At 39.4% G+C, this 26,084-nt stretch overlaps 1 long non-coding RNA gene across 2 annotated transcripts in view; it reads left to right on the top strand.

The window, feature by feature from the left end:
* Positions 1-1,864: 1,864 nt before the first annotated feature.
* The window catches only part of LOC309636891, a 410,385-nt gene continuing 386,165 nt past the window's right edge, over positions 1,865-26,084 (top strand). For both annotated transcript variants that reach the window (XR_014250277.1, XR_014250280.1), the window contains exon 1: positions 1,865-3,844. This is a non-coding gene — a long non-coding RNA (uncharacterized lncRNA). The remainder of the gene's footprint in view (positions 3,845-26,084) is intronic.

Genomic DNA, 26,084 nt, shown 5'->3' with positions numbered 1-26,084 from the left:
ATTTTTAATTTCATTTATTGTATTGTTCATCATTGTTTGTTTGTTCTTTAGTTCTTCTAGGTCCTTGTTAAACATTTCTTGTATTTTCTCTATTCTATTTCCAAGATTTTGGATCATCTTTACTATCATTACTCTGAATTCTTTAGTAATAGGTAGACTGCCTATTTCCTCTTCATTTGTTTGGTCTGGTGGGTTTTTACCTTGCTCCTTCATCTGCTGCATATTTCTCTGTCTTCTCATTTTGTTCAAGTGTTTGGGGTCTCCTTTTCGCAGGCTGCATGTTTGTATTTTCCATTGTTTTTGGTTTGTGCCCCCAGTGGGTGATGTTGGTTCAGTGGCTTGTGTTGGCTTCCTGGTGGAGGACACTGGTGCCTGTGTTCTGGTGGGTGGGGCTGAATCTTGTCTCTCTGGTGGGCAGGACCACGTCCATTGGTGTGTTTTTGGGTGTCTGTGAACTTAGTATGATTTTAGGCAACCTCTCTGCTAATGGGTGGGGTTGTGTTCTCTCTTCCTAGTTGTTTGGCATGGGGCATCCAGCACTGGAGCTTGCTGGCTGTTGGGTGGAGCTGGGTCTTAGCGTTGAGACAGAGATCTCTGGGAGAGCTCTCGCTGATTGTAGTTACATAGCGCTGGGAGTTCTCTGGTGGTCCAATGTCCTGAACTCGCCTCTCTCACTCAGAGGCTCAGGCCTGACACCAGGCCAGAGCACCAAGACCCTTTCAGCCACACGGCTCAGAAGAAAAGGGAGAAAAAAAGAAAGAAAAATAAATAAATAAATAAATAAAAATTATCAAAATAATAAAAAAGAAGAGAGCAATCAAACCAATAAACAAATCCACCAGCAATAACAAGAGCTAAAAACTAAACTAAGATAAATATAAAAATCCGAAACAAATCAGTCACAGAAAGCAAACTCCAAGTCTACAATTGCTCCCAAAGTCTACCACCTCAATTTTGCAATGATTCATTGTCTATTCAGGTATTCCACAGATGCAGGGTACATCAAGTTGATTGTGGGAATTTAGTCTGCTGCTCCTGAGGCTGCTGGGAGAGATTTCCCTTTCTCTTCTGTGTTTGCACAGCTCCTGGGGTTCAGCTTTGGTTTTCGCCCTGCCTCTGCATGTAGGCTGCCCTCAGGCATCTGTTCCCACCCAGACAGGATGGGGTTAAAGCAGAGGCTGATTAGGGTGCTCTTGCTTGCTCAGGCTGGGGGGAGGGAGGGTACAGTAGTCATGATTGGAATGCTGGGCAAGCCTGCGGCGGCAGAGGCTGGCATGACATTGCAACAGCCTGAGGCATGCCGTGTTCTCCCGGCGAAGTTGTCCCTGGATCCCGGGACCCTGGCAGTGGTGGGCTGCACAGTCTCCCGGGAGGAGAGGTGTGGATAGTGACCTGTGCTTACACACAGGATTCTTGGTGGCAGCAGCAGCGTTAGCGTTTCATGCCCATCTCTGGGGTCCACGCTGATAGCCACAGTTCATGCCCATCTCTGAAGTTAGTTTAGGTGGTGCTCTGCCTTCTGTGGGCACACGGGGAAGGAATCCCCTCTCCTTGTGCACCCTGAAACAATGGTCTCTTGCCTCTTCGGCAGTTCCAGACTTTTTCCCGGACTCCCTCCCAGCTAGCTGTGGCTCACTAGCCCCCTTCAGGCTGTGTTCACGCAGCCAACCCCAGTTCTCTCTCTGGGATAGGACCTCTGTAGCCCGAGCCTCAGCTCCCAGAGCCCGCCTGCCCCGGAGGGTGAGCTGACAAGCCTCTCGGGCTGGTGAGTGCTGGTTGGCACCAATCCTCTGTGCAGGAATCTCTCCACTTTGCCCTCTGCACCCTGTTGCTGCACTTTCCTCCATGGCTCCGAAGCTTCCCCCGTGCCCACCCCCTGTCTCCACCAGTGAAGGGGCTTCCTAGTGTGTGGAAACTTTTCCTCCTTCACAGCTCCCTCCCAGAGGTGCAGGTCCCGTCCTTATTCTTTTGTCTCTGTTTTTTCTTTTTTCTTTTGCCCTACCCAAGTACGTGGGGAGTTTCTTGCCTTTTGGGAAGTCTGAGGTCTTCTGCCAGCGTTCAGTAGGTGTTCTGTAGGAGTTTTTCCACATGTAGATGTATTTTTGATGTATATGTGGGGAGGAAGGTGATCTCCACATCTTACTCCTTCGCCATCTTGAAGGTCCCCCCTTCCCTCTAATTTCTGATAAACCAATTCACTGTTGCTAGCATTCATGCACTCTGATTGTGCCCCCGCCTTTTTATAATACACACATCTAGGGCCAGGACATCACTCTGGATCCTTGTTACTCAAAGCCAGGTCCATGGACCAGCAGCATCAGTATCACCAGGCGGCTTGTTAGAGATGCTGACTCTCAGACCCCACTCCAGATGGACAAACCTGACTCTATAATTGAACAAGATCCCCAAGTGGTTTCTGTATTCATTAAATTTGAGAAGCACTGGATTAGAATCCAGATTTGAACTGAGCATCAAGCAATTCCCTAGTAAATTCGAATTCCTGACCTGTTGCCTTGCATAAGCCATTCAACTTCCGTGAGCCTCTGTAAAATAAGGATAAAAGTGCCTGCTTGTCTTACCTGGAGGTTTTGTTGTTAGTCTTAAGAAAATAAGCAATAATAAAATATTTCGTAAGCTTATTAATTAATCTAAAAACTCAAAGTGTATATTGTTTCATAATTATAACATTTTTTCTAAGAATCAGAATGAAAAGTTTACTTAAATTCTTTTTACCATTTAGAAAACTCTTGAGAATCACATCACTACTCCCCTTGGGGATTATGAATACCTCCCTCTCAGTTCTGTCAAGATTGAATTAGAGTTATCTGTTTACCCTTCTGCCTCCTCTTGAGATTAACTCCTTGAAAACATTAACATGGAGGCCATATTGGACTCACCTCCGCTTTCTCTCCTTCCTTCTGTGTGCTCCTCCATCTTCTCTGAGTGCCTGGAACAGAGCAGACCCTCCATACGAGCTTGCTGCACCAACAAATAGATATAATACTACTTGATAGCATCTCTCTGAAAAACAAAATGCAGCCAGTGCAGTGAGTACCTGTACCACATGTTTAATAGTGTTGTTAAGAGAATCAAATGAGACTGGGCACGCGGTGGCCCTATGTGAGCTGTAAAACACTGGGTAAAAATGAGAGACCATTATTAGGCATATGTGGTCTGACAGGGTCTTACAGATGGCAGTCACCTGTCATGATGAAAATTGTCTTTGGCCAAAGCTGAAATGGTAGTGACTTCAGAGGCTCTTGAGGCAGTGAATTATAAGCTCTTGTTTCGGCTCCATCCTTAGCCAGAGTTTTCATTCGCCATGTCTGTTTGCTCCTGGGCAGTGTGTCTGCTGTCGTGCTGCGGTCGGGCAGCCACCTTGTTAAGCTGGTGTGCACACCCTGCTCTCAGCAGCTGTGGGTGGCCTTCTGGGGTGTTGCGTTCGGTTGACAAGGGCTCTGTGCCTGTGCCATATACTTGCTGTGTTTATATGCTGGGTTGCTTCATTAGGAGGCTGGCTCAGATTGTTTCACTAAAAACAATAAAGCCCACACGGGAATAGAAAGGAGTCGAATAGAACGTTTATCTTTTTCCAGGTCAAATCAATGAGTAATTTTCTGGTTTGAAGGCAGTATTTAACATTCTGTCTGGGGAAATGCTGTCAACCATGTCCTATCCCAAGCTGGCTTCATTAAAGAGATTGTAAAAAAAAATCTGAAGATTCTTAGACTATACCTTTTTCTTTGTTTAAACATTTCCAGGGAGTAGTTGCTCTCCATGTCTTGATCCTGATGTGCAGTCCTCTTAGAAGTGGGCCATGTGCTGCCGACACGCACTTGTGCAGGTAAGCTTTCTTTGAATGCTGTGAAGCAGGAAGGCAGACAGGCTCTTTACTCCATCAAATTCAAAGCTGTCTCCCATACTGCATGTCAAAGGCAAGGATAGAAAGATGCTTCCACCTGTCAATAATTGGGGCCTACTGCCCAAAGCAAAGGAGAGAGGTGGGTTGTGGGAGTGGTCCAGGGATGACCAGTGCCTTGTGTTGTCATAAACAGTGGAATAGTCCAGTTGTATCTGACTCCTTTCAATCACTGAGTCACTTCCAGTTTGCAAGCTAAGAGGCCTCAAGCTTCAGTATCTTTTTTAAAAATGTTCAACTTCTATTCTAGCATCCCAGAGTTAATCCATTCACCCAACTTTATCAGTGTACAGACAAAAAAGAGGGGAGGCTCAGAGAGGTCAAGTGACTGGTTCAAAGTCACACAGCTAATACTAGCAGAGCTGGGCTGACATCTTCTGCTGGTGAATTAGCCCCATTGTCCTCATAGAGAAATAGCAACATTCATGGAGCATAGGAGGATGCCTTTATTTTATTGATTGAACCAAAGTTTGAAGGAAATTTGTAGCTGTGGGACCTTGAGGGAGCTACCTAGATATTTTGAAAACCTCTCATCTGAATTATTCTCGTCTGTAAAATGGGGATACCTGTATTGTCTACAACAGGTTTTGTGTGTATTAGATGAGATCGTGTTCACAAACTCTTAATACACTTTAGGAACACTGTTGAGGAAGAGAGACTCCAAATAGACCCTTCCATTCCTGACATATTAGAATTTTGGGCTGTACAAATACTGAGTTGTTTGTTATTCATCATGTATTAGAAAGTATTCAGGTGTTAAACATAATGCAACTTGGAGAATATGACTCTATAACCTTAAAACTGAAATTTCCTTACATCAAATATAGTAGCATAAAGAGATTTTAACACTGACTTCAGAAAAATTTTAAGACTGTTTTCAAAAAAAGGTCCAATGCAGTGAGTGCAGCAACCCTGTCTGGGTAAATTGCGAGTATGGGGACAGGCTGTTGTTTTTTCTCTAGGGACAAAAGAGCTCATTCAAAGGATTTCATGGGAATCCATTCTTTATGGCCCGTTTCCATGGGCACTAGCTAAACCTTGTGCAGGACGACACGCTGTAGGGCCAAGCACCAAAGAAGGCAGCCCAGTGTCATGGAAGCCAATGCTGTCCTGCCTCCCTGGCCTGCACACGGACTTGCTAAAGCCACTGGATTTGCGAGTGCTCTGATTTCTGGGCCTTTTCTGGAGCTCAGCGGCTCCCTCGGAGCAGTTTACACAGTTAGCTGTAGATGGCGATGTGCACCAAGCACCTCCACAGAGCCAGTGGCGGGGGAGGGGTGGGGGGGGTGGCGCATCCAGCTGTGCCTGCTGAGGCTCAACTCTGTGAATCCTGTTTTAAGTTCCTCTGGTTGGTCATAACCCAGCAGTTCCCCTCCTGGGCCCCCTGCTTACCCATCATCCTCCCCCGCTACAAGCCGGGAAGGACAGCTCTGTCTCCCTTACCTCCCCCCTACTCTCCTTTTCTTTGCAGCAGTCTGTGATTAATGGCAGCGCCAGCGAACAACTGAGAGGGAGAAGGTACTTGCATAATGGAACGGCAGATAGATTAAATGCAACCGGGTGCCGAACCTCTTTAGCGAGAGCATCCTTGCAATTTTCTTTTCCCTTCCCTCCCACAGTGGCCCCCTCCTCAGAGCAAAGGCAGGCACAGCGACTTCATTAATCAAGGCGCTTTGCAGGGCCCGATGAATTTTAACAGCAAATTGTCACTTACAATCCTTTGCCGTCTCATGTATCCCTGAGCACTGGTTATTTCATCGTCACCAATTAATCAAGGCAGCCACAAAAGCCACCCTAGAGTTTATTAGCAGAAAACAGGTTGTCTGTTCCCCAGTGACAAGCTTTTTCTGTTACTTCAAATGTGAAGAGTACCTTTGCTTTAGTTTTTTGGTTGAGGACCAACACCCGCGTTGCTTATATTCCTATCTTTCTAAGATGATCATTTATCAGACTGTCCCCAGATCTTATTATGTTCCTTGCTGTGAGGACTGGAGCACCTTGAATGGAAGGTTGACAGGAACAAACCTGAGACAAGATACTTTTTACCTATAACAGTTCTCAGGAAACCTGGCTGCATGTTGGAATTATTTAGCGAGCTTTTCAAAAATACCCATGCTCTTGGGCCACATTAAAAGCAAATTTATGACAGATAAAATACGGGGACAGGCTGGGCATGGATATTTTAAAATTTCCTCATGTAATTTGCTGTCTGACAACTCTTGAAAAAATTCCTTGCTCCCTTGGAGTTGATACGTTTATCTATAAAACAAGAAATTTAGATCAGAGATTTTCATAGTAAGACCATAATCCTCTTTAATTTTCAACATAGATATTCTGAGAAGCTGCACTGGCTGAAGCAGTTACGTGTATAGGGAGTTTCAGAGCTGCTTTAGTGAGGTTACTTGTCCCTTTCCTCATCAACTTTCCCCAAAACAGAACAACTTTGTGGCCAGGTATTTGCATAATGCATTTATTCTCTTCTTCTGTTTATTCATTCATTGTTTTAACAAACATTTATTGAACATTTGCCTCTGAACCAGATTAAATCTCTGCCATCATGGATCTTAAAATTCAACAAATACACAAATTACATTTTGTTACAGTCATGATAAGTGCTATGAAGGAAATAGGCAGGGTGCTGTGAGAGCATTTGAAGGAGAGACTGAATCTAACTTGTGAGTCAGAGAAGGCTCCCCAGGAAGTGGCATTTACTGTGAGACCTGAGAGATAGGAGTTAGTTGATAGAAATGGGATTGGAATGAGGAGACGGAGAGGGTTATAGGCGAAGGAATAATCTGTGCAAAAGGGCAGCGGGAAGAAAGTTTATTATAGGTATTGAAAGGAAGTCTAGGGGGAGAACGTGAAGTTTGAGGCTAAGAGGGAGGGAGGGGCCAGATTATGTGGGGCTTTGTAGGTCATTTTTGGGATTTTATTTGAAAGTTAAAGGGAAGCTATTACATAATTTTAGGAAGAGGAGTTAAATACTTAGACTATGCGTTTAAAGATATTGCTTTAGGAGAAGAATTTCCAGAGTGGCAAGGTAAGGACATCAAAAACACACTCCTTTATAAAAACATTAGTGGCAAGAATTGCAAAAATCAGCTTTTTCAGAACTCTAGAAATTAACCAAAGGCTTGCAAAAACTTAAGGACTGTTTTATTAAGAAAAATAGTTGAAACTCAGTAAGAACAATGAATTTGTGGTGTTTTAACTTGCTGTTTTCCTATCTCCGGCTCCCCACCCCTCCAGTAGTTTTGAAAAGTAGCAGCCTTGCACCATGGTAGCTATGAAATCCAGAAGGCTAACAACCACTGGAAGGGGCGTCAAGGTTATGGAGCTTCTCAAAAAGCCTTATCCTCAGAGAGTTGTCACTATTTGACCTGCCTGGCAGCTCCCTGGAAGAACTGATTCACAGGGCTTGTTTCCTTTTGATCTGACTCAGGGATCACTCAGTGTGAAAAGCCCCTTTTTTCAGGGCATCTGCTGACAATCACTGGCATTTGTTTAACACCACAACTGCCTAAGGCAGTTTTGCAAGAGACTGACCAAAAAAAAAAAAAAAAAAGAAAAAAAAAAATCTGAGAATAAGATGTCTATAGGGGCTTTGAAAAGCTTTAACATATTCCTGGGGATTTAGAAGGCCATGCACATGTACAGGCCAGTGCACATACCCAAAAAAGACCTAAGAAGGCCCTTTCACCTCTGCTGACCTTAAGGGTCCGTGCAAGCAGGAAATAAAGGCTGACGCAGATTTGTAAACTTTTGGAGGGTGGAAGATGTGCCCTACCACACAAACAGAGCCCCATAGCAAAGAGTGAGGGACTTCCTGGTTCAAGGCATTTAAGAAAATCTCTGTCCAATCATTAGCTGACCACTGAGATATAATTAAGCAGAGTCTTCAGTCAGTGGTTAGACATAACAAGGAACACAGAGTTTGCAGAATTTGACCAAGAAATTCACTAAATGAACAGTAGCAAAGCAGCAACAGCAACACAAAAACCCTGCACGAGTGGGGGTTCTGATTTCAGAGTTGCCACAATGTACTTATTTATATGCCAAATTATTTATAATGACCAATTTTAAACAAAAAAATTTAGAAGACATGTAAAGAAACAGGGAAGTATGGCCTATACACAAGGAGAAAAAGCAGTCAATAAGAACTGTCCCTGAGGAAGTCCAGATATTAGGCTTATTACAAAGCCTGTAAAACAGCTATTATGAATATGTTCGAAGAACCAAAGGAAACCATGTCTAATGAATTAAAGAAAAGTATAAGAACAATGATAGAAATGGCTTCTACGAGAGACACCTTTTAAATTCAAACACAAAAGTAGGTTGGAATGTAACACAATGGAAAAAAAATATGTCATCACAGTAACACAGTAAGTGGCAGCAATAATATTGGACAAAATAGATATTATGATAAAAATGGTTACTAAGGACGAAGAAGGACATTTTATAACAGTAACAGGGTCAATTCATCAGAACAACAAATATTGTAAATATATATATCCCTAACAACAAAACCTCAAAATACATAAAGAAAAAATTGACACAATTGAAAGGAAGAAAAAGTTCATTTTTTGAAAAGATCAACAAGGTTGACAAAACTTTAGCCAAACTGAACAAGGGAAAATGAAGAAATAATAAATGGAGAATTAAATACCACACTTTTAGTAATGGATATAACAAGTAGGCAGAAGATCAACAAGGAAATAGAAGACTCATAAAACACTATAACCTGAATGTACCTAACAGATATTTATAGAAGACTCCACCTAACAACAGCGGAATACACATTGTTCTCAAGTGCATAAGGTAAATTCTCCAGGATAGACAATGTGTTAGACCATAATACAAATATCAATAAATGTAAAAGGATTGAAACCATAAAAAGTAAAATCACAAAGGAATGAAATCAAAAAGAAATTTTGAAAATTCACAAGTATGTGAATACTTCACACACTCTTCCAAAAATAGAAGAGGAGGGAACACTTTGTAACTCATTCTATGAGGCCAGTATTACCTTGATATCAAAACACAACAAAGACATCACAAGAGAAGAAAACTACAGATCAATGTCTCTTTTAAATATAGATGCAAAAGTCCTTTGAAAAATGCTAGAAAACCAAATCAAGCAACATACATAAAACAAAATTTTTACCACAACCATGTAGGATTTATCCTAGGAATAAAAGGTAGTTTAACATCTAAAAACTAATTAATGTAATACACTATACAAATAGAATAAAAAACAAAAACCATATGATCGGGCTTCCCTGGTGGCGCAGTGGTTGAGAATCTGCCTGCCAATGCAGGGGACACGGGTTCGAGCCCTGGTCTGGGAAGATCCCACATGCCGCGGAGCAACTGGGCCCGTGAGCCACAATTACTGAGCCTGCGGGTCTGGAGCCTGTGCTCCGCAACAAGAGAGGCCGCGATAGTGAGAGGCCTGCGCACTGCGATGAAGAGTGGCCCCCACTTGCCACAACTAGAGAAAGCCCTCGCACAGAAACGAAGACCCAACGCAGCCATAAAGAAATAAATAAATTAATTTAAAAAAAAATAAAAAGGGTGATGTGACATAATCTGGGCAGATAGTATTAGATTGAATTGTTAGATAAGGATTCATTGAGAAGGTGATGAGACCTGAACACTATGAGCAAGACATTCTCACCCATGCAAATATTTAGGATAAAGTCATTCCAGGGAAGGAAAATAATAAGTATGAAGTCCCTATGGTGTGAAAGAAAGGATATGTTGTGTTTTAGAAATAGAGTAAAGGCCATGTATTCTGAACATAGGGAACATGGGAAAGAAAAACAAGAGGAAGGGACTAGATCACAGAGTCTGGCAGGTCATGTCAAGGAATATGAATTTTATTCTAAGTTCAGTGGAAAGCCAATGAAGGGTTTGAGCATGATCTGATTTGCTTTTTAACCAATAGTCCTGGCTGCTGAGAGGAGAATAAATTGCACTGAGCAAGAGTGGAGACAGAGAACAATTAGTGTGCTAAGGAAAATAACTCAGGTAAGAGACGATGGAGGTTTGGACAACAGTAATAGTATTAAGGAAGAGAAGTGGATGGATTTTGAATATATTTAGCAAGTAGAATAAAGAAGGATTACTATTTTATTGATAAAGGTGGAAGGCATCCTTTCTCTGGGCATACGGACCCTCATGCAGTTCCTGAACACCCCTCTTCTATGATTTATACTTGATATGCCCTGTAAAGGTTACACGGCTGTGCTGAGAACCCTTACTTGCCTGGCCCTATCATGTTGGGCTCACACAGAAGCCTGTGAATACTTTTATCACAGCACTTATCAGGACATATTGTAATTGTTGTTTCCCTCTCTCTAAATAGGAGGTTAACCCAGTGGTGAACACAGTGCTTGACAGTGTCGGCATTTAATAAATCTCTGTCGAATAAATAAGTGAGAGCATGCCTTATGAGCCACTGCAATGGAGGGCTATATATAAGGCCTTTGAGCCTTGCACCAGCCCTATAGCATTTGATGAGTATTGCCAAAGGCCTGGGACCCCTCTGGAGGATTTCTTTTAATTACTTCAGGAATTCTCAAGAAGAATGATCAGAACATCTTAAATGGTAATGATCTGGAAAATGGAAAGGGGCTTACAAATTGGAAAATGAAAGTAGTAACCTCAGATGCTACAACATTAGCTGAAAAGGCAAACTAATCAGAGGGAGGAAAGCAAGTCATCCCAAGAGAAAAATTAAATTCATCTGAGTACAGGTCAAGTCCTATTTTTTAATACACTAATCTTGCAGAGTTTTTTTTCATTTCCAAAAATTACTTTTTAAACTCTGACTGATGTCCTATTATTTCAAGGTGTATTTTATACTACAAGAATCCCACAGGAAAAAGAAACAGATTTTTGAATAGTATGGTAATGGAAAGTTACATAGAACTGGTAAATATTTCTGATTCAGGTCTTATCTTTGCCTTGCTCTGTTAAGTAAGTGGGTCTCTGGGACTCAATCTCCTCATGCATCAAAGAAAAATAATATAGAAGTAATATTTTACATTCTTTCCAACTCTAATATTCCATAGATTTTAGATGTTCATTGTTTTAGAATTTGTCTTATTGGTTTGGTGATACTGCAATAAGGAGCAGAGAACCATAATTCCACTTAAAATATATATAAAATATTGGTATAAATATAGTAAGTATAGAAATGTAATAATTGGATTTCTGGTGAGAACATAGACATTGAGATATGTATCAGCTGAATAGTCGCTGTTCTTTGCATGAATGTTACCTTGAATTTGTGACTAACATTTTTACAGTTTACAAAGTGCATCCATATCCATCATTTAAGTACATTATCAAAACCAACACCATACATAAAAATAAACTCAAAATGGATTAAAGACCTAAATGTAAGGACAGACACTATAAAACTCTTAGAGGAAAACATAGGCAGAACACTCTATGACATAAATCACAGCAAGATCCGTTTTGACCCAGCTCCCAGAGAAATGGAAATAAGAACACAAATAAACAAATGGGACCTAATGAAACTTAAAAGCTTTTGCACAGCAAAGGAAACCATAAACAGCATGAAAAGACAACCCTCAGAATGGGAGAAAATATTTGCAAATGAAGCAACTGACAAAGGATTAATCTCCAAAATATACAAGCAGCTCATGCAGCTCAATATCAAAAAAACAAACAACCCAATCCAAAAATGGGCAGAAGACCTAAATAGACATTTCTCCAAAGAAGATATACAGATTGCCAACGAACACATGAAAGGATGCTCAACATCACTAATCATTAGAGAAATGAAGATCAAAACCACAGTGAGGTGTCACCTCACACCAGTCAGAATGGCTATCGTCAAAAAATCTACAAACAATAAATGCTGGAGAGGGTGTGGAGAAAAGGCAACCCTCTTGCACTGTTAGTGGGAATGTAAATTGATACTGCCACTATGGAGAACAGTATGGAGGTTCCTTAAAAAACTAAAAATAGAACTACCATACAACCCAGCAATCCCACTACTGGGCTCTCCCTTGTCGGAGAGCTAAGATCTTACCACATGCCTCGCGGTCAAAAAACCAAAACATAAAACAGAAGCAATATTGTAACAAATTCAAAAAAGACTTAAGAAAAAAAGAAATTCAAATAAGAAAACAGAATGAATGTGTTCTGTATAGCCTTAACAGAATGTGACCTAATGCTTATGTTGATGGTGTGTAAACGAGGGTCTAAGAGTTGAAAAGAGTAATAGTGTTTGCCCCATGCAGTTGTAGGAGGCTTATTGCACATAGCAAAGCTAAAAATAAGGATCTTACCTGAAATAATGGAAAGAGGTGGTTGTCTTTTGTCTTGGAATATGAGAAGTATAGGTACAAAGAGTAAAAGTATAATGATATATTTTCCAGGACAAGTATGCATAACACATGCAACTAAAAGAAAAAGTAGCTTTTGGATTTTGATGACACCAATTAATACCATATGGTTAACATGTTTAATTTCAATATTTCTCCTTTCCCCTTGGATGAAGGAACCATATATCCTCTTTCCAATGCCTTAACCCATTCCCCAAGCCCAGCACAGTGCTTTGTTGCTAGTGAGAATTCCTCACTAGATGTATATTGAGTATTGCCATGTTCTATTCTTTCTCATCATTAAATCTGTTTATCAGCACAAGCACACAAAATTAGAAAGAAACAACAACAAAAGGATTCCTACCTGGTTTTCTTCCCAGGAAAAAGAAATGACACTAATGAGATATTTTTCAAGGGTAAAAATTAACTGGCAAAATGTCTTTTCTGTGTCTCTCTAGGCACAGTATAGTTATCAGTCCTGAGAGGAATGACACTCAGTCTTGTGTAGATGGTGGAGTCTGAAATCACAACTGTTGACAAGTTTGGGGAAATTAGATGCTTATGAGCAGACTTCACTTTTCGACCCACAAATGTAAGCTAGGTGGGAGATGGTGAATGAAATCTTCCGAGGTGGGAAAGTTATACCATAGACTAAGGTGAGCTTAGCAATTTATACCTGTTTAGGAAGAGTCACTTTCATCTCAACCATCAGATTCATGTGCAAAAAATCAGTTTATATTCCAGTGGTAGTCAGAGGTGGCATTCACAAATACCCTACCCCTGTGGATGTTCCTGAGCAATCAGCTGCGTGTGCATGAGTGTATACACACACACACACACACACACACGCTCACACATACACAAATTATGTATTGAAATATGTGCTTTGTTTTTGGTGAGAAAATTTATAGCTTCTATTGGATTCTCAAAGGGCTGTCACCCATATAAAGAGCTGTTATTCCTCCATGTTTTTTTCCCACTTAATAAGATAAATGAAAATTCAAGTAAATGATAGTTGACATAATGAATGGGATAACCTTGAATAAATTTTAAATATTTCACTCATATGAAGTTTTAGCTTTTCCTCACAAAAGACCTCAAAGTTGATTGTTAGCCACCAGTTTGTAGCTACTAAGGTTGAGAATCCCTGCTCTGGGAAGCTACACAGAATCAGAGAAGCACAGACTTTCAGAGTTGGCTCCCAGAATTCATTTCTTATAAGTAATTTTCAAATTCATTTTCTGTAAAAAACACAGTGCAACCCTCTTCTCAAATAAAATATGCAAAAATCCCAAATGTATAAAACACGCAGAAAAGAAACCGCTTTGATTGAAGTCTGTGACCTTGGATTGTTCCTGTTCAGCCTCCTCCCCACTCTCCACAGCACAGCTAGAGAGGCTCCCAAAGTTTTATTTCCTTTATAGTCAGTTATTTTCTACGTTCTCTGTTGTAATTATTTCAGTGTTTTGCTAGTGAATTTCAAAGTATGAATTACGTCATGTAGCTTCTTATGAAAGAGTTAGAAACTGAAGGTCTTGGTTGACTCCCTGTTAAGTTTTGCTCACGTTGATCTGAATGCACTCGTGGAGTCAGGTGAATTTGAGATGGAACAATGACTCTGTCATTCATTAGCTCTGTGATCTCAGGCAAGTCCCAGAACTACTCTATGCTTCAGTTTCCTTATCTGCGAATTGTGATAAAAATCAAAGTAATTATGGTGATGATGATACTAATGCCAATGATGATAATAACAATGATGGTGATAATGGTAATACATACCCACAGGGTTGCCATGAGGTTTAAATGAAAGAGTGCTCATGACAGGTCATTTTCTTAATAACCTAAATCCACTCCTGATAACCCTGCCTCTAGCTGAAAACTATTAAATATAAATACAGTTCTATTAATTTTAATGGGAAAGTTATGATGCTTTTGGTCCCAACCTAAGGCAATTTTCAAAAAGAGAAGAATATATCAATTGCATAATGAGAAAAAGTAATAAACAACTATTTGGAAGTAAATTAACATGATTTGTAGGTAAAATTTAATGTAACAAACATTTTCTTTCTCACTGAAGGAGTAAGGGAAAGGTGAATGGGTAATAGATAGTTGTAAAAGAAAGTGCAAAGAGTTGTTCATTATATTTGTTTATTTATATTTCGGCTTTATTGAGGTATAATTGACATACAATATAGTAAGAAATTTGAAGTGCACATTGTGATGATTTGATATACATTTTGAAAGGATTCCCCCATCTAGTTAATTAACATATGTTTCACCTCACATATTTCTCTTTTCTCTTTTTCTTTTGGTGAGAATATTTAACTTACACACTCAGTAAATTTCAATTATACAATACAGTATTATCAACTATACTCACGTGTTTTACATTAGATCCTCAGTCCTTATTCATCCTATAGCTGAAAGTTTGTACCCTTTTATCAATCTCTATTTCCCCCACTCCTCAGCCCCTGACAACTACTTTACTCTGTGTTTTCATGAGTTTGACATTTTTTTTTAAAGATTCCACACATAAGCGATACAATGTAGTATTTTGTCTTTCTCTGTCTGGCTTATTTCATTTAGCATAATGCCCTCAAATTCCATCCATGTTGTTGCAAGTGGCAGGATTTCCTTCTTTCTCATGGCTGAGTTATATTTATATATAACTAAATATATATAAATAATATAAATATGTAGATAGATACACAGATACATAGATATATATAGATATATACCTCATATATTCTTTATCCATTCATCCATTGTTGCACACTTAGGTTGCTTCTGTAACTTGGCTATTGTGAGTAATGCTGCAGTGAACATGGGGGTTCAGATATCTCTTCAATATCCTGTTTTCATTTCCTTTGGAGATATATATATCTCCAAATACATTATTTTAAAACTATTTTCTTCAACAAATTTTTAGCCTTTTGGGACTTTTGGTGATTTTGCCCTCAAACTACACTTAAGTTTATAGCACAATATCAAACCCTTTTATACAAAAATAAAAGCTACAACAATGGTTGTAACACTTACTTTGAAACACATGAGAACAACATACATGTAGAGAAAACTGAAGAGCCTTAGTGCCTTGTCATCACACTTGCTGGGCATTTATATGCAAAGAAAACCCATTTAAGTTCATTCAAAATGTAACTCATCAAATTTATTCCTTACAATATTCTCTAACTGGAAACTTTGGTTCAAGTAAATTGGTGAATATGTCTTTGCCTGAAGCCATAATGTTGAAGTATTACCTTCTTTCTATACTGTATTTATTTAATGTGTTTTGGGGAAAAAATCATCATACAGAAAAAAAGAGAGTCAGTGTCCAAATAGCCATATCACTTATCAGGATGGTGCTTATTCTTTAACTGAGCTGTCATCATGTGCAGTTAAGTCTGTATTTCACACAGTTCCAGGCACCAGAGTAGGAAATCAACAAATCTGTCTCCTTCTTCAGCACTCTTTCCCTTTCTCTTTTTCCTCCTATATTCCTAACAGCTCTAGCTACTCCATTTAAAACTTCAGCCTCAGAGAATAACTCAAACAGGACCTGCAGTTTCCATGAACTGCAAAACCATGTCTCAAAACCATGCAAAACAATGTCTCCCTTTCATCTCTGGGAAAACTCCATCTGACTTCAAATCTGCATCTAGGCTGTGTCTTTTTCCTAAGAATATTGAAATATTTCATAGGCATGTCATGTTGTTTTTCAACATCCCTGTGAGGTATAGTGATACATATATACTATTTTTCAGATGAAGAATCCCAGCAAGGTAAAGTGAGCTGTCCAAGTTTACAAAAGCTCGATTCCAACAGTGTCACTGCCCATCTGTATTACCTTGTTTTCTCATTTATGCTTTTCTCAAAATGAGCACATTGACTAGAGACAGCAGAAGTTCAAACAAACATATCTTTCCCCATAGTATTCTCAGCCTCAGAAGATAAAATTACTAGAAGCATCGGTTTGATATTCTCCCATTAGAAACCCACAACTTATTGCTCATTCTACCTTCTGGTCATAACGTATTCACAGACTCACATAAGCAAGTATCCATACCTAGAGGCTGTTCACCTTTTGCCAACTCTACACAACTATCCCTAGTAGTGGCTCACTGCTGCTATTGTATTGGATGTGGTGGATGGAGGAGTCCTAAAGGGCTCAGGAATTATAGTTTGAAACACATTGTAGCAGCCGTAAGTATATGCTTTGAAGACTTCAACTTCAGGGTGCATAACTGACTCACAAGGGCCCCAGCCCTGCACTCTGAAGTCCATGCTTCCCATGGCTGCTCCCAGCCAATGATGGAGCACAGCGTGGTTCCTATGGCAGGTTTGTTACTGGGAGACATGCCTGATATGATGGCAAACTTTCCTCAGATTGCAGAAAACTCTAGGATGCTTCCATTCCACCTGTCCTTCTTTCCTTCCCTCTCTTCTTCACTTTGGGGCAGACTTCCATCCCGGTGTATTGGCTCTCCCAGTCTTATTTGTGTGAAAGAAGAAATAAATCCAGACTTGAATAAGGAGAGACTTATTCAAAAAAGACTATTGCAATAAGGGAGAAGGAACTATTGAAATAAGGAGAGTTTTCTGACCATGAGATTTACAGGGTCAGGCAAAAAAAGGGCTTTTAAAAAAAATTTTTTTTTTAAGGGAGAGCAGTAAGTAAAGCTAGAAAGAACCATTTATGGGCATGTGGAAGGAGTAAATGGTGTGATCAGACGATTAATCAGGAAATATTTCCCCCTGAAATCAGCTGATTCTTGGAGGGGGTTCTGAGAAAGGGGTCTTTCTGCATTCCAGTGCTCAGTGGTGAGCCAAAGTTCAGGGACTGGGGGAAGGCTGACTCAAGTATGGTTAAGTCAAGTTAATAGGCATTTTATCCAGTTGGACAGTGGTGCCAGTAATTTAGGTGACAAAGAAGTTGTACTCTGTCTGGTTTTGTCATAAATAAACAAGCGGTTCATCTACCAGTCTTGTCTAAGTCAAGGATGTGTTTTTTTGCAGGAAGCCATTTCTTGGAACACAAAAGGGGGTGGGTTTCTTAACCATTACAGTTTTCCAGGAGCACGGAGCTCAGCTAAAGTTCAACACTGTCACTTGGCTTCCTGCCCATTTTGTTTTTTTTTTTTTTTTTTAATAGGGTTTGTTGTGTTTTTTTTTTTAATAATCTTTTATATTAATTATGTAGTTACTTTTATTTATTTATTTATTTTAAATTTATTTATTTATTTTCGGCTGTGCTGGCTCCTCGTTTCTGTGCGAGGGCTTTCTCTAGTTGTGGCAAGCGGGGGCCACTCTTCATCGCGGTGCGCGGGCCTCTCACTATCGCGGCCTCTCTTGTTGCGGAGCACAGGCTCCAGACGCGCAGGCTCAGTAGTTGTGGCTCACGGGCCCAGTTGCTCCGTGGCATGTGGGATCTCCCCAGACCAGGGCTCGAACCCGTGTGCCCTGCATTGGCAGGCAGACTCTCAACCACTGCACCACCAGGGAAGCCCCTGCCCATTTTGTATCAGGTTTTTCACCAAATAAAAATTCTTGTACATTTAATCCTATCTTGCTGTCTGCTTCTTGGGGAACCTGGACTAACACATGTTTCTTATATGCCTTTTCTTACCTTTCCCATTAGTGTAACACTCTTTATACCAGTGGTTCTCAAATTTTATTATGTGTAGAAGTGATATGTAAATCTTGCTACAATGTAGATTCCTAAGGACCAGTACACAAAGATTTCCTGGATCTGGGGTGGAGCAAGGGATTAAACATGCAGGTTAATTAATTGGAAGAGGTCTTCAAACCACACGTTGAATAATACTGCTGTAATCAGTCTATGCAATGTAGGAAAGTTTATATAATTATATGAATTTATATGTTGATAAAGCTTTATGTAATTTTCGTGTCCCATAGGAATGTCTATTTGATACATTTCCTTGATTGTGGCTATTTTGGCCTTGCTGCTCATCCATGGAAATTCTTTTGGATGCAGCTCTATTAGTACTGTGGAAATAATGTAACATTATGTAACTGGCCTTGAGTTTGCTGTGTTCTCATTCAGGGGAAGAGTTTCATGAATGAAAAAGTTGCTCAGCCTCTGTTAATCATAATATGAATTGCACAGATTATTCCCTACACCTCTGAGAATATTTCAGTACAGTAAATGAAGGGCTGGGACTTCCCTGGTGGCTCAGTGGTTAAGAATTTGCCTGCCGATGCAGGGGAAACGGGTTCGATCCCTGGCCCGGAAAGATCCCACATGCCGCGGAGCAGCTAAGCCTCTGTGCCGCAACTACTGAGCCTGCGCTCTATAGTCCGCAAGCCACAACTACTGAGTCCACGCGCCACAACTACTGAAGCCCACGCACCTAGAGCCTGTGTTCCACAACAAGAGAAGCCACCGCAATGAGAAGCCCGCGCACTGCAACGAAGAGTAGCCCCTGCTCACCGCAACTAGAGAAAGCCCGCGTGCAGCAATGAAGACCCAACGCAGCCAAAAAATAAAATAAATAAATTTTTTTAAAAATGAAGGGCCATCCATTCTACACTCTAGAAATTTATATTATGATTAGTTTAGCTCATGATAGTGAAGAATTTAATAGTTATATGCCAAAGTTAATGAGTTTGTGGGGTAAAAATGTTTCTCTTTGTGGGTTAGGTAAATCTGTTCAATGCTAATTCAAGAAACCCAAGTATTCAGATCAAGATATGTTCCAGCAACAACGTGAAATGAGTCACACACTTATCATGGAGGTGGGAAGGCATTAGATTAAGAGCCAAAGACATTAAATCTAGAAGAGTCAGCTACTCCACAAAAAAATCAAATAAGGAAAACAGTGATCACAGTTTATGAGTAAGCATAGTTATGCTATTTAATACTTAGCATCAATTCTGGAATGGCATAAATAGTGACTGTTTGGGGATTCTCAAAACTTTTGCCCTTCTCATGATGTGACCTAGGACACTTAAGGAATAAGTGCAATGCTAAGGTCAAACAAAATCAAATATAAACAAACATTTTCATGTACATATTTACATATATTTTAAACTATTAACCTGGATCCTCTTTAAAATTATGGAGCAATTAATTAATGATGATTTACTTCTCATTGATCCTACTATCAAAATTTACCTCTGACATAATTGTAAATACCAAATAATACCCAGAAGTATGTTGGCATGTGCAAATCTATCCACTTGAAACTCATAAATAATAAGGCAATTCTTCTGTCTTTTCTTGATTTCCTCAGACAACTTGGAGCTTCCCAGAAGTGCAACTAGCACTGGACATCAGTGAAGCTCACTGTTTAAAACTTGATTAAAGGAGTAGGTCTATTGTTTTAGGCTGGTCACCTCTGAGGTTTTAGCCTGTTTTTGGGGTATCCATCTAAATAAAAAGATTTCCTGACTTAGGTCATTACTTCTCTAATGGTTGACCCATCCTAGGAATGCCCACTAGCCACCTTCATACTTTCATACCTTTTGATGTAAAACTAAAGAGAATAGAGTAGATGATAGTCATTCCTGGGTAAGACTGGGAAATTACCTTCCTGCCTTAGTTTCCTTTCATATTCTCAGCCATCATGAGAATACTAAGAAACCTCTTATGAGACTTTTGGAATGACACATGTATCTTCACATGCCCTTTGAAACTCCTAGAGAACAGAGTAGGTGCTATCTTACCCCCAAGAAAATCTTATTTTTGGATAGTCTCTTCTGAAATTTGTGAACATCTTAGGTGTTCCAGTTTTCCCTTATTTTGTTTATGTCCTCAGTATTATCTTGACGTCCTTTCACCTCTATTTAAACTGTAAAAATAAACAAATAAACAAAAAATAAATGATGATTGATTCCCAGGTGGAAATGTTGCCCTTTGTCTTACAATGACCTTTTAAATCTTTACTTGTCATTGCAGGAGCCATTGGCTGCCTGTCTAACAGTCAATCTAGAGTTGCATATGGCTGAGAGCCTTTCCTGACATAGGACTATCACCATTATCCCAACATCACTAATTTTCCTTTCTTCTTAAAACTCCTGGGTAGGAATGTTGCTTTAAGTTTTTCTGCTTTGAAATCTTGACATCTCAGAGGAATGCATGCATATCTATGGGCCTCCATACAATGTTAGGCAACAGTCATCTGAGAATATTGTGTGTATTTCAGTTTTAATTTTGCAAGAAGGATACTGGGTAATTGCTACTCCTAGGAACTCCTCCTTTATTAGAATCATCTTCCTTGAGATATAAATTCATCTCAGGGAATACCATAGAACCCAGAGTTATTGATTGTTTCAGCTTGTTTCTACTGATATTCTTTTTTTTAAATTAATTTTTATTGGAGTATAGTTGATTTACAATGTTGTGTTAGTTTCAGGTGTACAGCAATGTGATTCAGTTATACATATACATATATCCACTCTTTTTTAGATTCTATTCCCATATAGGTCATTACAGAGTATCGAGCACAGTTCCCTGTGCTATACAGTAGGTTCTTATTAGTTATCTATTTTATATATAGTAGTGTGTATATGTTAATCCCAGTCTCCCAATTTATCCCTCCCCCTCCTTACACCCTGGTAACCATAAGTTTGTTTTCTACATCTGTAACTCTATTTCTGTTTTGTAGATAAGTTCATCTGTACCCTTTTTTTAGAGTCCACGTATAAGCAGTATCATGATATTTGCCTTTCTCTGTCTGACTTACTTCACTCAGTATGACAATATATGGGTCCATCCATGTTGCTGTAAATGGCATTATTTCATTCTTTTTTATGGCTGAGTAATATTCCATTGTATATATGTACCACATCTTCTTTATCCATTCCTCCTTTGATGGACATTTAGGTTGCCTCCATGTCCTGGCTATTGTAAATAGTGCTGCAGTGAACATTGGGATGCATGTATCTTTTCAAATTATGGTTTTCTCTGGATATATGCCCAGGGGTGGGATTACTGGATCATATGGTACCTCTATTTTTAGTTTTTTTAAGGAACCCCCATTGAAGTTTTGATTTTCATTTCTCTAATTATTAGTGACGTTGAGCATCTTTTCATGTGCTTTTTGGCCATCTGTATGTCTTCTTTGGAGAAATGTCTATTTAGATCTTCGAACTATTTTTGGATTGACTTGTTTGTTTCTTTGATATTGAACTGCATGAGCTGTTTGTATATGTTGGAGATTAATCCTTTGTCAGTTGCTTCATTTGCAAATATTTCTCCCATTCTGAGTGTTGTCTTTTCATTTTGTTTATAGTTTCCTTTACTGCGCAAAAGCTTTTAAGTTTCATTAGGTCCCATTTGTTTATTTTTGTTTTTATTTTCATTACTCTAGGAGGTGGATTGAAAATAGACCTTGTTGTGCTTTATGTTAGACAGTGTTCTGCCCATGTTTTCCACAGAGATTTTTATAGTATCTGGCCTTACATTTAGGTCTTTAATCCATTTTGAGTTTATCTTTGTGTATAGTGTCAGGGAGTATTCTAATTTCATTTTTTTACATGCAGCTGTCCAGTTTTCCAGCAGCACTTATTGAAGAGACTGTCTTTTCTCCATTGTATATCCTTGCCTCCTTTATCATAGATTAGTTGACCATAGGTGTATGGGTTTATCTCTGGACTTTCTATCCTGTTCCATTGATCTATATTTCTGTTTTTGTGCCAGTACCATACTGTTTTGATGACTGTAGCTTTGCAGTGTAGTCTGAAGTCAGGAAGCCTGGTTCTTCTAGCTCTGTTTTTCTTTCTCAGGATTGCTTTGGCTATTCGGGGTCTTTTGTGTTTCCACACAAATTGTGAAATTTCTTGTTCTGGTTCTGTGAAAAATGGCATTGGTAATTTAATAGAGATTGCATTGAATATGTAGATTGCTTTGGGTAGTATAGTCATTTTCACAGTACTGATTCTGCTAATCCAAGAACATGGTATATCCATCTGTTTGTGTTATCTTTTATTTCTTTCATCAGTATCTTATAGTTTTCTGAGTACAGGTCTTTTACCTCCTTAGGTAGGTTTATTCCTAGGTTTTTTTTTTTTTTTTGATGCGATGGTAAATGGGTTTTTTCTACTGATATTCTTAACTGTTATGGGAGTGTCCCTATGGCTACTGTATATTATCCCATTTAAATCTCCTTAGAGCAATGGGATATGTTTTACTTTGAAGTTTACTTCATAATTAGGTTAGTCCCCTATGAGATCCTTGCTCATTATGGGAGTGACCATCAGCACCATGACTCCCAAGGGTCATTCTATTTTACTCAATTTGAAAGAAGGGTTGTAAGAAAATGTAACCATTTTCCTACCCAATTTACTCATTTGTAAAAGTATCAAAAAAAGTTTGTAAATGGAATGATCACAACTGAATACTGAATTAGCATTCTAAAGGACAAAGGATGAAATATCTGAAAGTCAAATAGAAAGGGAGAAATGAAAACACATACTCAATACAAAAAGTAACTCACAACTCTTATCTCTTTTTAATCTTGATGTGATTTTTATCTTAAGGACATTATTTCTTCCCCTGCATTAGTATATTGACCATGTCCATTCCTCCCTTCCCCAGACCCTTTCCCATAGGTTTCAACAATTTGAATTCAACGGGAGATACGCTGATGTCTTTGTATTTGTTCATTTCCACATACACCCTGGACTCCACACATGAGTATGACTATTACTTCCTCTGCATGCTTCTAATGCTGCATCTTCAAAATTTCTTCTCTCACCTTTACCAAAATAAGATTTTTATTTTGTAGAACACGGTCTTACTTTGGATTTACAGCATCATCTTTTTCAAAAGAATATTAAGACTGTGTGGTGCACTATAGCTAGATTCTCCACTGCACTGAGGGAGGAACCTGAAGACAAAACCAACTGTATTTAGGAGTTTTCAACTTTTCTACTTTTATCAGTTCATGTTATATAAAAGAGAATAAATGGCACTTTAATTACACTGTCAGATGATACTAAATTGGGAATGTTGCAAACTACAGGAAAGAGAGAGGAATGACACTACAAGGACTAAAGAGGTTTAGCTGTGCGGGTAGGTAGAACCAAGAGAGCACAAATCACCCCAGAAAACGTTCCAAGTAATTTAAAACTACCCTGTGCACTGCACATATATATATATATATATATGTGGGTTTCTGTGTGCACTTGTTCTATTACACTATTTAAGTTTAAACACATACAGTTTCATGGAGGAAAGGCAAGCCAGGACAGCCATAATAATCTAGGGTACCTACTGCTTCCTCTGTGCAGTGATTTGGCCTTGGTATTAGCCTGTATCAAATAAGAAATTCTGTTTTTTTATTTATAAAATGAGCTTGCATAAAATTTATGAGCCCTCCAGCTTTCAAAGGTACATGAATAAATGTTTGAGTCATGGTTTTTATGGCAACTAGATTATAGAACATGGAGCCATTTGAAAATAAATAAAATATTAACTAAATTGTCTCCTGTTGCTCTTATTCTTCAAGTGAGTGCCCCTTATGACTTCTCTACATCATCCCACCTTTCATCAGAAATTAACTTTGTTCAGGCTCAAGCCACACTGATGACTTCCGCCAAAAGGCTCACAAATATTTTGACCTCATGATACCTATGGAATGGAGAGCATTTTTAGGCATTATTTGGAGAAAAAAGAGGATACCAAAGCCAATATCCACAAGTTGACCTAAGGATGATCTGCCTAATTGTAGAAAATTGAGCTGAACCCTGGGGAATTTGATCATTATAAATTTAGGAAATAGGAAATACCAAGAGGCCAATTACTTGAAACTGATGAGCTCCAAGTGCTTAGAAATAAGCAGAGTTTCTAGGACAGTAAATTCACTGACAGACTGATTCACCTACCCCAGGAGGGTGCCACCTACAGTACACTCGATACTTACATCTTCCTCTGAGTCACTGCCTGATGAGGTTAGGACAGATTAGGCTAGGAATCAACAAGAAGGGGATGTGCTGGCTGGACTTGTGTATCTAAAAGCAAGCGTGTGAGAGGTTCTGATATACCAGAAAATGAAATCTTTGTGACTGAGCTGTGTTTGCAGATGGGACCTTGTCTTCCAAAAGGTACTTGAGTCTTGTGGAACAAAATAGTTTGGGTTTTGCCCTTTCTCTTACTAAGTGGTCTGTAGGAAAGCCTACTCAGAAGGAGCTACCAATTTCCTCTAGTCCAGGGGATGGCCAGTAATTACTGCTGCCTCCTAGGGACTGTAGGAACTTTGACATCTGTAATATAGGGCTGCTAGGGATCTTCAGAACTGAGGACTTTGCAGGTCTCTATGCCCATTGCTCCCAGTAGTTGGCATTTCATATCTTTCACAGGCTGAGAGCATGAAGAAAGGAACCAGATATAAGCAGGCTTCTCTTTTGTGTGTTTTTTTGCCTTTCTCCCACAAGTAGGCTCTTATTTTTGCTAAAATCACTGTGGGTTGAGTCCATCATCTCAGGAATTATTGGTTCTTTCAATCCCTTTATATTCTATCATTGAGTAGCCCATCTTGAGGTTGTCCTAGCCTTAAAAGTGTTTTGGGCATATCAAACCTCTCTGTTTCCGTTGTCTTACTGTACCTTTGAACATTGCCATCTGTCTATGACCAATAGAGAGAGGAGTGAATAAATGCATCCATATTGGCTTATTAGTCTGTAACATTTTTCAAAGCAGGTGTAAAATAGGAGGATGTGATGATGGTGACGGTGATCATGATGATCACATGATGACAGATACTTCTTACTGGCTACATATTATGTGTGAGACACATATTCATTGAAAACCCACTTACTTAAATACTAGGAAGTGATACTGTTCTTTCTTCCATTTTACAGATGAGGAAACTAATTCGATTCAAAGAAATTAGCCAAATTTTTCAAGATCACACTTTTTTATTTGCAAGTGATGATGACCATCTCAAATTGGCCTAAGCAATTGGGAGTACATTGGCCCACATTATTGCAATGTCTATTGGTGGTTCTGTCTACAGCCTAAGATGGATTTAGAGGCTTAAATAATTCAATCAGATTTACTTTCCCTCCAAATCTTGGTCTGATTTCCTCTGTGTTTTTTATGTGTCATTTTAGCATAGAATCCCTCAGTATATTGTCCGTAATGGCCAGTGTAGCTCTAAGCTTGTATTGCACTTTTAGCATGCAATCACAAGAAAAGACAGAGCACCTCAATCTCTACAGCTTCAGAAAAGGCCTCGGGAAGGACCCTGACTGACCAGGTTTGGGTCATGTGCCCATCCATGATCCAATCACCATGGCACGAGTGGTATAGAACTTCAGTTTAGTAGGTCATAGTTATACACCCGCCTCTGAAGTACAAGACTGGGGAGGAGTCACCTTCACACAAATTACATCCTTTTGTTCCCCATCAAAACAGGGCTTTTCATACAGGAAGGGAGGAGGAAGGGAACGCGTGTGGCAAGTCACAAATTTATACACTTCAACATCCTCTACTCTCAATCAGATGGTGTGAGATCCAGGATTTAGACACAAATAATCTGTCCCTGGACTCCGCACTATTCTGAGCAGAGCAGGCCTTCTGCTTGTTGGTTTGTAGAAATTATCTCATTTAAGACTCATCACAACTCCTGGGGGCAAATATTAGTTGCCTCATGTTATGGGTAAGGAGCTAATGTAAGGCAAGGCGAAGTGACTTGCCTGATTCCATAGAATTTCTAAGTGACCAAGCCAAGAACTAAATTTAAGACTATTTGACTTTGTTTCTGGATTCTTTTCACTCAGCCATGGGCATCATAACCAGCATCATCTGAATGGTTTTGAATGTCAGCAGGGGACAGGGGTTG

The sequence above is a fragment of the Balaenoptera physalus genome (genome assembly GCF_965194825.1).
Source record: "Balaenoptera physalus genome assembly, chromosome: 10".
NCBI classification, from domain to species: Eukaryota; Metazoa; Chordata; class Mammalia; order Artiodactyla; family Balaenopteridae; genus Balaenoptera; species Balaenoptera physalus.
This window is presented reverse-complemented; position numbering and strand designations above follow the sequence as displayed.